Below are 12,351 nucleotides of genomic sequence, written 5' to 3'. Positions count from 1 at the left end.
AGACAATCCAAGACAATCTCCCATTTCTGAGATCCTTAACTGAGATACGTCTGGGAAGTCCCTTTTGCCGTGGAAGGCAGCATGTCAGTAAGTTCCTGGGACTAACATGTGGACACCTTTGAGAGGTCATGAATCTGGTTACCACGGCCACCATTGCCACGTTTTACGAGGGTGCCGCTGCCAATGCTTATTCTCTGTCTGGCTCTACCATCCTGGATGTCTACCACAGACACTCCTTACTGTTCTCTCCTGAAAACAGGCTCAGCTGCAGACCCCACCACTGTCCTCAATGGCCTGCCTTGGGGCCTACAACCATTTAGCACACAGCACCCACTTCTCTGCCACTTAGGGGAATCCAACCCTGCCTTCTTCCAGTATGGAGCAGCTACCTCTCCCTGTCTGCTCCTCCTCCTCTTCTTCCAGGACACTAAGTATCAGCCCATTGCCTTCCTTCTCAAATGCCCTTCAAATCCCCCGAAATCCCAAGTGCAGGATTATCCTCAAATGCTTGACAACTTCTAATGTGGGAAGTAAAATGGAAAAGTTTTTAATAAATTCTTAAGACAAGGAGCATAGACTCAGATCCACAAAGACTTGACCCCTTCATGAAGAGAGTAAAAAAGTAATTCCCTTTGCTGTAATTTTCTTATAGAGGTAAGAGAAAAGATGTGTGACTATTTTAATAAAATTTCTTATTCTATCTATAAGAAAAGGAAATTCCTAGGATAGAAATGAATAAGGCCAATATGTTAGAATAGGTGTCACTAAGGTACAAAAGCATTTGTAACATTGGCAAAATTTAATGAAGTCCCTTTTCTAGGGAAACAGAGGATCCCATTATAACACTGATCCAGAGACAGAGAGGGACATCCACAATACCGGAGAGATTTTTCTTGGATACTTAATTTAATTCATAGGTCACATCTTTTTATTTAAGACTGATTTGTTAATTTGAAAGTCGGGGTGGGGGGAATCTTCTACCTGCTGGGTCACTCCCCAGATGACCTCAATGGCCAGGACTGAGCTATACAAAAGCCAGCTGTCAGGAGATTCCTCCAGGTCCCCCACATGAGCAAGAGATCCAAACACTTGGGCCATCCTCTGCTGCTTTGTACAGGCCAATAGCAGAGAGCTGGATTGGAAGTGGTGGAGCCAGGCCAGGAGCCAGCGCCTGTATGGAATGCCAGCATCATAGGCAGCAGCTTTACTGCTACATCACAACACGATTCCCCAGAGTCATGTCTTGTCAACAGTTTTTTATCTATTGGATTAATCTTTTGTATTTGGATTGTACTCCTGCTAGAAACACTATAAACAGGGCAAGAACAAAGATGTTAGAAACAAAGAGAAACTGAACCCAGAACTCTTTTGTGAATCAGTCTTCGAAAGCACAAAACTGGGTAACACCCTTCAAATTTGGAATTGAACTTTTTCCTTTAGGAATGTAGGAACTAAAATAAGCATAAAAGGATGGATGGAGACAGGGCTCAGTGTTGTGTTATCTGGTTGTGTTTTGTCATGAAATTATCTAGGACAGAAATAAAACTCAAATGCTACACCTTGGTGGGGGGAGGGCTGTTGGGGATGGATTCAGAAGAAAGAGGCATGAATTACAAAAGCTGTGTGGTGTGTTCTGGTGTTTGCCCCTTAGAGCAAATTAAAATTGCTAATGGAAGAATTATATTTCTTCCACCATACACACCTGAATTTCTCTGTACTTGCAGAGCCATTGCAATGCCAAGAGATGGCAGGTAACAAGTTGTTTGTTAAGACCCTTAATCTAGTTACTAAAAGAAAGCCAACACAATCACATAGGCTTATATATCAATAAGAAAATAGAAAGCATTTTTTTTAAAAAAAGGTGTGTGTTGTATTTTAAGTAAGTTAATAGTATCCAGCAAGCAACTGAAGAAAAAATATTATTACTGTTACCCTAAGTCACCAAAAGCTAAGTAAATACAAACATTGGTAAATCAAGCACGTCCTCTAAGTACATCCACATTCAGATAGATTTTCAGCTATTTGAGCATCTTGAAAGTGTCAGTAAGAATTTTAATGTGCATAACTTAAAGATGATATTGAAATTATTGAGATTATTCAAGGTCCACTTCCAAGTCACTTTTCAATGAGTAATGACTAATTTATTTGTTCCATTCTCCAGCTAAAATGAATGTGGTAAACAAACCAATCCTTTACACCCTGCAATAACTTTCTGAGAAGGTCTCCCTTGATTTCTAATGAAAGAAAAACATAGAAAAAGCTTAAGCATAGACTTAAGCAACATAGCTCCTGGAGAACAAACAAAAAGGACACAACTGTTGTCCCTGTGACTGAGCCAGTCCTGGAAGGCACTCCTATGTCCACTGAAGAAAGGCAGAAAGTGACTTTAGACGACACATTAGGGACAGATCCCACATGGGGTGTAAGTACACAGTGACTCCTGTTGCTGATTTAACAATTTGACACTCCTGTTCATGGCGTCAGTAATCTCCCTAGGCTCTAGTCATGAGTTGCCAGGGCTATGGAAGCCTTTAGAGTTCGCTGACTTTGATCTTATTCCGATAGGGTCATAGTCAAAGTGGAGGTTCTCTCCTCCCTTCGGAGAAGGGTACCTCCTTCTTTGATGGCCCCGTTCTTTCCACTGGGATCTCACTCACAGAGATCATTCATTTAGGTCTTTTTTTTTTTTTTCCCATGATATCTTGGCTTTCCATGCCTGCTATACTCCCATGGGCTCTTCAGCCAGATCCGAATGCCCTGAGGGCTGATTCTGAGGCCAGAGTGTTGTTTAGGACATCTGCCATCCTATGAGTCTGCTGTGTATCCCACTTCCCATGTTGGATCTTTCTCTCCCTTTTTGATTCTATCAGTTAGTATTAGCAGATACTTGTCTTGTTTGTGTGATCTCTTTGAGTCTTAGACCTATCAGAGCTATCAATTGTGAGCTGAAATTGGTCACTTGGACTAGTGCGATGGCATTGGTACATGCCATCTTGATGGAATTGTGTTGGAATCCCCTGGCACATTTCTAACTCCACCATTTGCGGCCAGACCGATTGAGCATGTTCCAAATTGTTCATCTCCTCCCTCTCTTTTTCCACTCTTAGATTTAACAGGGATCACTTTTCAGTTAAAATTTAAACACCTAAGAATAATTGTGTGTTAATTACTGAGTTCAACCAATAGTACTAGAACAACAACAATAACAACAAATACTAAAATGGATAAAGTATTACATTGTACATCTAAAGTCAGGACAGGAGCTGATCAGTTCATTGTTGCTTATAGTGTCCGTTTCACTTAACAGGTTTCCCCTTTGGTGCTCAGTTGTCACCGATCAGGGAAAACAAATGATATTTTTCTCTTTGGGTCTGGCTTAATTCACTCAGCATGATGTTTTCCAGATTGCTCCATCTTGTTGCAAATGACTGGGTTTCGTTGTTTCTTACTGCTGTATAGTATTCTATGGAGTACATGTCCCATAATTTCTTTATCCAGTCTACTGTTGATGGGCATTTGGGTTGGTTCCAGGTCTTAGCTATTGTGAATTGAGCTGCAATAAACATTAACGTGCAGATGGCTTTTTTATTAGCCAAATTAATTTCCTTTGGGTAAATTCCAAGGAGTGGGATGGCTGGGTTGTATGGTAGGGTTATGTTCAGGTTTCTGAGGAATCTCCAGACAGACTTCCATAGTGGCTTAACCAGTTTGCATTCCCACCAACAGTGGGTTAGTGTCCCTTTTTCCCCACATCCTCTCCAGCATCTGTTGTTGGTAGATTTCTGAATGTGAGCCATTCTCACCGGGGTGAGATGGAACCTCATTGTGGTTTTGATTTGCATTTCTCTGATTGCTAGTGATCTTGAACATTTTTTCATGTGTCTGTTGGCCATTTGTATTTCCTCTTTCGAAAAATGTCTATTGAGGTCTTTGGCCCATCTCTTTAGTGGGTTGTTTGTTTTGTTGTTGTGGATTTTCTTGATTTCTTTGTAGATTCTGGTTATCAATCCTTTATCTGTAGTATAGTTTGCAAATATTTTTTCCCATTCTGTTGGTTGCCTCTTCACTTTCCTGACTGTTTCTTTTGAAGTACAGAAACTTCTCAATTTGATGCAATCCCAAATGTTAATTTTGGTTTTGACTGCCTGTGCTGTTGGAGTATTTTCCAGGAAGTCTTTGCCTGTGCCTATATCTTGCAGGGTTTCTCCAATGCTCTCTAATAATTTGATGGTTTCGGGTCGTAGATTTAAGTCTTTAATCCATGTTGAGTGGATTTTTGTGTAAGGTGATAGGTATGGGTCTTGCTTCAAGCTTCTGCACGTGGAAATCCAATTTTCCCAGCACCATTTATTGAATAGACTGTCCTTATTCCAGGGATTAGATTTGGATCTTTGGTCAAATATAAGTTGGCTGTAGATGTTTGGATTGATTTCTGGTGTTTCTATTCTGTTCCATTGGTCTATCCATCTGTTTCTGTACCAGTACCATGCTGTTTTGATAACAACTGCCCTGTAGTATGTCCTAAAATCAGGTATTGTGATGCCTCTGGCTTTGTTTTTGTTGTACAGGATTGCTTTGGCTATTCGAGGTCTTCTGTGTCTCCATATGAATTTCAGCATCGTTTTTTCTAGATCTGAGAAGAAGGTCTTCGGGATCTTAATGGGTATTGCATTGAATGTATAAATTGCTTTTGGGAGAATAGACATTTTGATGATATTGATTCTTCCAATCCATGAGCATGGAAGATTTCTCCATTTTTTGGTATCCTCTTCTATTTCTTTCTTTAAGGTTTTGTAGTTTTCATCGTAGAGATCCTTAACGTCTTTGGTTGTTTATTCCAAGGTATTTGATTGTTTTTGTAGCTATTGTGAATGGGATTGATTTTAGAAGTTCTTCCTCAGCCGAAGCATTGCCTGTGTATACAAAGGCTGTTGATTTTTGTGCATTGATTTTATATCCTGCTACTTTGCCAAACTCTTCGATGAGTTCCAGCAGTCTCTTAGTAGAGTTCTTTGGGTCCCCTAAATAAAGAATCATATCATCTGCAAAGAGGGATAGTTTGAGTTCGTCCTTCCCGATTTGTATCCCTTTAATTTCTTTTTCTTGCCTAATAGCTCTGGCCAAAACTTCCAGAACTATATTGAATAGCAGTGGTGAGAGAGGGCATCCCTGTCTGGTACCAGATTTCAGTGGAAATGCTTCCAACTTTTCCCCATTCAATAGGATGTTGGCCGTGGGTTTTTCATATATTGCTTTGATTGTATTAAGGAATGTTCCTTCCATACCCAGTTTGCTTAGAGTTTTCATCATGAAAGGGTGTTGTATTTTATCAAATGCTTTCTCTGCATCTATTGAGAGAATCATATGGTTTTTCTTCTGCAGTCTGTTAATGTAGTGTATTACGTTGATTGTTTTGCGAATGTTGAACCATCCCTGCATACCGGGGATGAATCCCACTTGGTCTGGGTGGATGATCTTTCTGATGTGTTGTTGCATTCTATTGGCCAGAATTTTATTGAGGATTTTTGCATCTATGTTCATCAGGGATATTGGTCTGTAATTCTCTTTCAATGTTGCGTCTCTTTCTGGCTTAGGAATTAAGGTGATGGTGGCTTCATAGAAAGAATTTGGGAGGATTCCCTCTTTTTCGATTGCTCTGAATAGTTTGAGAAGAATTGGAGTTAGTTCTTCTCTAAATATCTGGTAGAACTCAGCAGTGAATCCATCTGGCCCTGGGCTTTTCTTTGTTGGGAGGGCCTTTATTACTGTTTCAATTTCTGTGTCAGTTATTGGTCTGTTTAGGTTTTCTATGTCTTCCTGGCTCAATTTAGGGAGGTTGTATGTGTCCAAGAATCTGTCCATTTCTGATAGATTTCCCTGTTTGCTGACAAGCTAACAGCTCCTGCACAGCCATTCTGTGCTGTCCAGGGTAGCAGAGAACTTGCAGTGATTTCATATTTTCCTTACAGAAGTAAAGCTAAAGAGGTATCAACATTGGAGTAAGATGGAATACACACACACCCACTATATTAGGGAATCGGATGCAGTACAGTTATTTTCCCCCAAGTTCAGTTCTTTCCCAAGTCTCCTCACAGCAATGCTTTCCAGTGTGTCTGTCTCTTCTATTGTACCAGTTCTTATTATCCTATGCAAAAGAATTCCCTAGAAGGGGTAAGGATACAACCTCTAGACTGAGATTCTTACCCTGTTAGAAATCCACAACAATATCCCGTACACTTCAATCTACTGAGGCCCTTTTTCAGCTTTGGCTGTTCTTAGTCCTCTCAGCATCTTTTTTTTTTTTTTTTTTTTTGACAGGCAGACTGGACAGTGAGAGAGAGACAGAGAGAAAGGTCTTCCTTTTTGCCGTTGGTTCACCCTCCAATGGCCGCCGCGGTAGCGCGCTGCGGCCGGCGCACCGCGCTGTTCTGATGGCAGGAGCCAGGTGCTTCTCCTGGTCTCCCATGGGGTGCAGGGCCCAAGTACTTGGGCCATCCTCCACTGCACTCCCTGGCCACAGCAGAGAGCTGGCCTGGAAGAGGGGCAACCGGGACAGGATCGGTGCCCCGACCGGGACTAGAACCCGGTGTGCCGGCGCCGCAAGGCGGAGGATTAGCCTGTTGAGCCACGGCGCCGGCCTCAGCATCTTTTTCACCTTTCTAACACCATCATCTACATTAAGCCTTCTTTTACTGGAGCCTTCAATGGTCCCTCTCAACACTTGAAACCTTATAATAAGTATTGCTGATATCACTTAATTGATTCTGTTTGTCCTAATATTGCAGTTGTCTTTGTAAATCTGTTCCAACTACAATTGTGTGCTACTTGTGACAAGAGACGATGATTTGCATTTGGGTTTTTATTTGGTTTTGCATTTGCAGCATCTGTAACAGTACTGTGCTCACTAGAACTTCACCATAAATATTTAATGAGGAAGATGACAAAGGAGGAGGTCGAGGAGAGATGATTGTATGACTAGTTATGCATTCAGTTTAGACATGTTAAGTCATTTGCTTCATGTTCCAAGCCTCTGTTCTTGAAGAGAACACATCATTTTTCTGAAAATGCAAATAAGCAAGCATTGACAGTGACCTGTGTTAGCCACTTTTCAAGAGAGGATGTCTCAGCAATGATTCCCAGTATTCATCCATATGAATCATTTTCATCTCATTAATCGCAATGTTTTCTCCAAAATAATTTGGGTTACCCATAACAAGGGTTCTCAGGCAATAAATCTCAAAATAAAAAGGTGTTTTAAGCATCAACTGGGTAATCCTTGATATCCTATGAAAGTTATTGCTAAAAATCTTTTTTTTCCATTGAGTTTGTTTTATTGCCAGTTTTTAAATATGGAATTAGTTAAAGAAAAAAAGTGCATGCTAACTTATGTCCAAGATTAATTTTTTATAGTCAAACTATAATCAACTACATGGAACATCAATGCAACAAAAAAGTAAAATTTGCAAGCCCAAGTCACAAATTTTTAAAGTGAAAAATTATGGTCAGGGAAAAGCCCAGGTGTAGCTGATGCCTCTTACATTGGGAAGAAGTCCTGCCCCCCTCCTGTGAGGGCAGAGAAACCTGCAAACAATTCTGCTGCAGGAAATTTGCATAGAAATAGATAACGCTGGAGACTTTACCACAAGTGAAATTGCACAGCCTCAACATCTGAAACTCAACCCAAGGAGCACCCAACGTGAAATTGGAGCCAGGGTTGGACTTAAACACTTAATTCCTGGCTCTTCTATTTACAGAGCCCATGGATGTCAGGTCTGGAAACCAGCTATAGGCAGACAGATTTTTCAAACATGATTTTAAAACATGAATTTTATGCACTGTAATTAGATAAAGAAGCAGACTGCTCTGCAGAATTGTTTGGACTACAGAAGGGCACGGTAAGGCATCAGGGACTCAGCAACAGTGACACCCTCCCCACCTAGGCAGCAGCTTCCCCAGTGCTCTCGCCTCTGCCCTCATCCACACGAGATCCCAGAACAAGGCCTCATCTTCTGCCTGTCTTCCAGGCAACACCCCCTTTACTGGACTTAGTCTGGGAGGTGCAGTCACGACCTAAGGGGCCTCACAGCAGCTTCCACCCAGGCATGCACCATGGCCTCAGCATGAACCGCTTGCCGAACACTTCTCCCCACACCCCCTCCACACAAGCCTGCAGGCTCACTCAGGGGGTCCCCTCACTGGGAATCGCATCTGCAACCTCTATGCCTACCTGAGCTCTCACTACCAGAGGCCAGAGTGACGGCTGGCTGCAAAAATCTCCAGAAATCAATTATTTACAAATTCATTTTTTTACACATTTATTTAATTAAAACCTGGGATGTTCACAGTACTCTCCAAACTTTTATGGAGGACAGGAGAACCTGCAGCAATGCTAAAGGAGCACATAGCATTTCCATAGGAAACAGGATCAGCACATACAATTGTGTGCATCAGTATCTTGCTATCAAATAAGACATATGCCCCAGAAACCTACATCTTCCTGATTTTCCCACGAGAGCCTCCTATCTTGTTTTCTATGAAGTACCCCCCCCCCAATTTGTACTACTGAACCTTTGAAAAAGGCACCACATACAAGTGATGGTCAGGACTTTTTAAAATAGTGACTTACTGAAGCTCATACCTCTACACCCCCTTCATCCACCTGCTCGGTGGCAAGTCGTTGTCACTTTCCCAACAGTGGCCTTCCCCTTCTATTTTGGCATTACCATCACCAGAACTGAAATTTTCAAACATGAAAAAAAAAGCTCAATTCCACATATATGAAGAGCTACCCATGAGAAGCCCGTGGACTGTGGTTTTCAATTTTCTGCATAATCTGTACTGCAGAGATGCAAGAATAGACCACGCTCTTTGTTCCCAAATTTGATTCACAAACTCATACAAAATATTCCAGATACATGAGTTTCAATCCTCAGCTTCCTCCTCCTTTTCGTCTTGATTAATCTGAAAGTATTATAATTCATAACTCTCTTTGTTGTTAGCAACTACATGCAACCAATCACATATTCTTCTTCAAAGATTTTCTGGTGAGATACTGGATAAAGGCCCCTCAGAAGTCCTGGTGATCTTGCTCTTGCAGGTTCTGATGGTCACAACCCCTCACCGAGAGACTCCCAGCTTTGTCACTCACTTTGACTCCCAGGGAGAAACCTCAGCATTGGCAGCACCCACGATTCCTTCTTAAACAGGGTAGGTGTGGCTAAGTGTGAACTTCAGAATCTGCCCGAAAAAAAATTCTTTTTGCCTCCCTTCACCACAAGCTTTCTCACAAGCACCATGGTTGCAGTGAAGGCAGAAAAGGCAACAGTCTCTTTAAAACTCTGTCTTGCCTTCAAAAATGAAGGCCTGGGGACTGCTGTTGTGGCATAGTGGGTAAAGCTGTCGCCTGTGACCCTGGCATCCCATATGAGTGCCGGTTCATGTTCCCACCTGCTCCACTTCTGATTCAGCTTTGTGCTAATGCACTTGGAAAGAAAGAAGAAGATGGCCCAAATGCTGGGGCCCCTTCCACCAAAGTAGGAGACCCAGAGGAAGCTCCTGGCTCCTGGCTTCAGCCTGACCTAGGCCAGGCTGTTGTAACCATTTTGGAGTGAACCAGCGAATAGAAGATTAAAATTCAATACTAGTTATAGCATTACTTCACATTGGACAACACATTAAGGACGGATCTCACATGAGAAGTAAGTACACAGTGACTCCTGTGGTTGACTTAACAATTTGATACTCTTGTTTGTGCAAACTGATGAAATCTTTACTTAATAAATACTAAATCGATCTTCTGTATATAAAGAGAATTGAAAATGAATCTTGATGTGAATGGAATGGGAGAGGGAGTGGGGGATGGGAGGGAAATTATGGGGGGAGGAAGCCATTGTAATCCATAAACTGTACTTTCGAAATTTATATTTACTAAATAAAAAAAAGAAGATTAAAATTCTATCTGCCTTTCAGATAAATAAAATCTTAAAACAAAAAAAAATAATAAAGCAATGGTTAACCCCAGAACTACCTTGGAACATACATCGTATACATATCCAGGTTATTAAATGCAATTTCCCCTCAAATAAATTATCATGAGATGAAAACTCTGATGTAGTAATTTGGTCTTGTGATTTTCCATTTTGCCAGCTTAACAACCAAAACAGAACATAGAGAACTTTAAACAGTGTTCAAAGGAGAGTTACAGATGTAATGGAAAGAACAGAAAACATAATCTATAAGGAAGGGAACAGGTTATTCAACCAGAAAAGTGAAGGCAGAAACAGAACTTAAAAGGGGAGTGCAAGGCCAAAGGAGGGATGGTTAATCACTTGTACTTCTTTTCCAGAGATGGAAGAATACAAAGAAAAGAAATGGAATTAAGTTTCCACACATATATTAGAAATGGCATTGAAGTTTCCCAGAGAAAAAGAACCTACAATTTATATATACGAAAGAGACGGAGAGAGACTGATTTTAAAAAATAGGCCCATGCATCTCTCAGCCTGGCAAGCCCAAAATAGGCCAAGCCAACAGTCTGGAGTTCAGGTCAAACTTAATGTTGCAATGTTGAGTTCTAAGACTGGAACACAGGCTGGGTTTTAATTTTCAGTCGGAAGGCAGAATTCTTTCTTCTTCAAGGAACATCAATCATTGAATCTATGGCCTTTAAGTACATGAGGCCCGCCCACATGATAGAGGATTATCTACCCAAAGTCAGTTAATTATATCTGTTAATCACACCCAAACAATACCTTAACAAGAACATCTTGTGTCTGACCAAAAAATTGGTCACCACAGTCTAGTCAAATTGATAACCTAAAATTAACCATTGTGAAAATCAAGTAAAATTTTCTAACAAGGGAAGTCATCAAACTTTTGACTTCTTTATGGTTAGCCAGTTTTAAAGCAATTACTTCAAAAGGCAGGAAGAGAGAAAAATATTGGTGAGAATACCAGTGACACTGTTGGTGAAAATGTATGTTTTTACCACTATTATGAAGTGCATCAAACAAACATCTTATATCCAGGAATTAATCCTGAGAAAAATCCCAAGACAATCATGTAAATATCTGTATCTAAGATTATTTGTTTATAATGGTAAAAACAGATAGAAAATAAGTAGCCATAAAAAAAATGAGATTGTTTAAATAATCTATATTGTGGCCAGCGCCATGGCTCACTAGGCTAATTCTCCACCTGTGGCGCCTGCACCCCAGGGTTCTAAACCCGGTTGGGGCGCCGGATTCTGTCCCGGTGACTCCTCTTCCAGTCCAGCTCTTTGCTGTGGCCCGGGAAGGCAGTGGAGGATGGCCCAGGTCCTTGGGCCCTGCACCCGCATGGGAGACCAGGAGAAGCACCTGGCTCCTGGCTTCGGATTGGTGCAGCATGCCGACCGCAACACGCCAGCCAAGACGGCCATTTGGGGGGTGAACCATCGGAAAAGGAAGACCTTTCTCTCTGTCTCTCTCTCTCACTGTCCAACTCTGCCTGTCAAAAAATAAATAATCTATATTGCATCTACACAATGGAACATTATAGTAACATGGAACGCTTGGGTAGACATAGGACCTCTTCCTCTTTTTGTCTCTGTACCTGGGTCACATGAGATGACATCTCATGTGAGAAGAATAAATACTCGGTACAAGTCTCCAAGCTCAATCATCCCTTCCAGGACACATGTTTATATGAATGACAGAAGAACTTTAACATCAAGACTTGGTCAATACGGACTCTAGATAATCATCCCCAGGAAATGTTGAGTATAATTTTACCAGCAGTAGTACAACCAGCAAGAGAATTCCTAGGCTGGCGGCGTGGCTCAACAGGCTAATCCTCTGCTTAGCAGCGCCGGCACACCAGGTTCTAGTCCCAGTCGGGGCACCGGATTCTGTCCCGGTTGCCCCTCTTCCGGGCCAGCTCTCTCTCTGCTGTGGCCCGGGAGTGCAGTGGAGGATGGCCCAAGTGCTTGGGCCCTGCACCCGCATGGGAGACCAGGAGAAGCACCTGGCTCCTGCCTTCGGATCAGCGCAGTGCACCGGCTGCAGTGTGCCGGCCGCAGTGCGCCAGCCACAGCGGCCATTGGAGGGTGAACCAACGGCAAAAGAAGACCTTTCTCTCTGTCTCTCTCTCTCACTGTCCACTCTACCTGTCAAAAAAAAGAAAAAGAGAGAATTCCTAATAAACAAAGAAGAACATATATCTCCCTAAATTATTTACATAAGACTGGAAAATAATACAAAAGAATTATTAGGTCCACCTATATGAAAATATAAACTTAAGTTTTGAATATCAAAAATGGTCAAATATCAGCAATTTATTATGAGTAAATTTATAGTGTTTAAAAGCAGAAAC

The 12,351-nt window shown here is 41.6% G+C and overlaps 1 pseudogene; it reads right to left on the bottom strand.

Moving 5' to 3' along the window:
* Nucleotides 1-8,922: 8,922 nt before the first annotated feature.
* On the bottom strand, nucleotides 8,923-9,296 carry LOC133774176 (large ribosomal subunit protein eL22-like; annotated as a pseudogene).
* Nucleotides 9,297-12,351: the final 3,055 nt, after the last annotated feature.

Source organism: Lepus europaeus, chromosome 15, assembly GCF_033115175.1.
Source record: "Lepus europaeus isolate LE1 chromosome 15, mLepTim1.pri, whole genome shotgun sequence".
In the NCBI taxonomy this organism is placed as follows: domain Eukaryota; kingdom Metazoa; phylum Chordata; class Mammalia; order Lagomorpha; family Leporidae; genus Lepus; species Lepus europaeus.
The sequence above is the reverse complement of the archived record's forward strand: the minus strand, read 5'-3'. Positions and strand labels throughout refer to the sequence as shown.